Source organism: Pristiophorus japonicus, chromosome 33, assembly GCF_044704955.1.
Source record: "Pristiophorus japonicus isolate sPriJap1 chromosome 33, sPriJap1.hap1, whole genome shotgun sequence".
In the NCBI taxonomy this organism is placed as follows: domain Eukaryota; kingdom Metazoa; phylum Chordata; class Chondrichthyes; family Pristiophoridae; genus Pristiophorus; species Pristiophorus japonicus.
Window position 1 is genome coordinate 5,639,825 of NC_092009.1, and position 2,154 is coordinate 5,641,978.

Below are 2,154 nucleotides of genomic sequence, written 5' to 3' on the forward strand. Positions count from 1 at the left end.
CACAGCCAGAGAGGGGGTGGGTATTAAACAAAAAAAGGACTAAAGCATTAAACACATCACTTAAATGTCGAAAAATCTATTTTGATGATATCTTGCCTTATATCTGCTGAATGAGGATAGTTGCTTCTCTTTTTCTAAATAAACAAGTGTTACCTCACGGCTGAGGCAGGCACATTCCAGCTGCTTTCAAATGAGCTGTGAGAGATTATTTAACGGTCCGAGGGTCCTGTAGCCCCCCGCAATAGGATATCCTCTCCCCCGGGTTTTCCTCAGCTTGTGCTCGGTGTACGGGGAGCTTTGTCCCGGGTCCGAGGTAGCTTGCATCCCAGGGATGGACAATAACCCTCTGAGCTCTCGAACTGGGAAGAGCGAATAACTAATGAGTTGTTTGTGGGTTTGAAATGCGGCTCAGATCTGCTGGTATTAACCGAGGCAGGGGCTGTGAGACATTGCATTGTGTTCAGGTTTAATCACAGCAATATCCGCAGTAAGGAGCTGAAAAGGACGAAGAGCTGAAAAAACACAAGAAAAAAACTAAGAAATGTCAGGAATTGTGGTGAACTCTTTAATGTTTTTCCTGCTCGTTTAGTGTTGCGGCGCTCACAGAGGGAGCCCGGATTCAGAAAGTAACTCTTTCATTCAAAATCTTTAAAATAATGACATGCAACGAATTAAACTCTGTGTCGGTGGATGGGGATGGGTGAAGATTATTTGTTTTTTTCCCCATTCATTAACCGACAGCGTTGTTTTGTGGAATTGTTACTGAAGGACAGTGGAAACTTCAATAACTGAACTTTAATCATTCAATTGTTTTGAATCATTGATGAAGTTTTATCCCCCATCTGACTTTACACACTCTGCATTTAGGAGACTGGTTTAAATTGTTAAGTGCTCGTGCGACAAGGAACCTGGGGCGACTTTTGTTCAATTTATTTCACACCAAAGATAGTCTCCACAATGATGTTTCTGCCCGGGCTCGAACCGGGGACTTTTCGCGTGTGAAGCAAACATGATAACCGCTACACTACAGAAACGCTGTGGTCGAAGTAGTCTTAGGAATATAACCAGAGCTTTAACCTACACAGCTGGCCGGTCCATCAGGAGCTGGTTTTACGAGAATAGAATGACGGTGCTATATTTAGGAAGGCTGTGAGTATGGCAGGAATTGATCTAGTGTTTCCCAGACTTTACACACAGGAACAGGAGGTGGCCATTTAGCAGCGAGTGGTTAGTATCTGGAATGCACGGCTTGAAAGGGCGCTGGAGGAAGACTCAATCTTATCTTTCAGATGGAGTTGGATAAGTGTCTGAAGGAAAAACAAATGCAGGGCGACGGGGTAAGGGCGGGGGAGTGGGACACGCTGAGAATCGGCACAGGCTCGATGGGCCGAATGGCCTTCCATGCTGTAACTATTCACTGATTCGACAAGTTAGTGGCACATTTCATAGTGTGGGTGGGAGCACAATATTGCAAAGGGACATGGATTGAGTCGGCAAAACCAGAGGCATCTGATTCAGGAGATTCGCGGGGTGTGGAAATTCAGGTGTTTATTGACGTTGAATCGAACATTTTTGCTTTGTGCCGTTTCGGTCATTGAAATGTTTGTGGAAGGAATTTTTTGCAGAAAGGGATGCTGCATTTAACCTTCTGCCTTAACACTTCTTTCTGGTTGTCAGCTCACATTTAATTTCGATGTTATTCTTCCAGGATTGCTATTTTCTTTGGCGTTTCACAATAACCAGACCCTTGCTCTAAAGTCAGTCTCACTGTTTCCCCAGTTTCCTGTTGATGTTATCAGCAATGAAGATTTTGACCCAGACCCCGAGAGCAAAGTGTGTAAAATGGTTCATGGTTTCATAGTTCACTTGCAGAGCACAGAAGAAATGATTCAATTATGGAGTTCCTTCAGTTAGCATTTCTTTAATTGTGCAAAAAAAGATTGTGGCTTAATTGATGATGGTTTTCCATGAAACCAACATTAAATTAATTGAAATGCAATCGCCCAACATGGGGCTCAAACCCACGACCCTGCAATTAAGATTCTCATGTTCTACCGATTGAACACGCCGGGCTTCTGGCTAACGCTAGATTTTATCGCTCATTGCAGCCAGGCGCCTGTTGACCACCCGGATACACTAACGTCCCAACAGCTC

At 44.1% G+C, this 2,154-nt stretch overlaps 1 non-coding gene across 1 annotated transcript; it reads right to left on the minus strand.

Moving 5' to 3' along the window:
• Positions 1-961: 961 nt before the first annotated feature.
• Positions 962-1,034, minus strand: trnav-cac (transfer RNA valine (anticodon CAC)). The gene has a single exon. It is a non-coding gene; the product is annotated as a tRNA-Val (tRNA).
• Between the last annotated feature and the right edge of the window lie 1,120 nt (positions 1,035-2,154).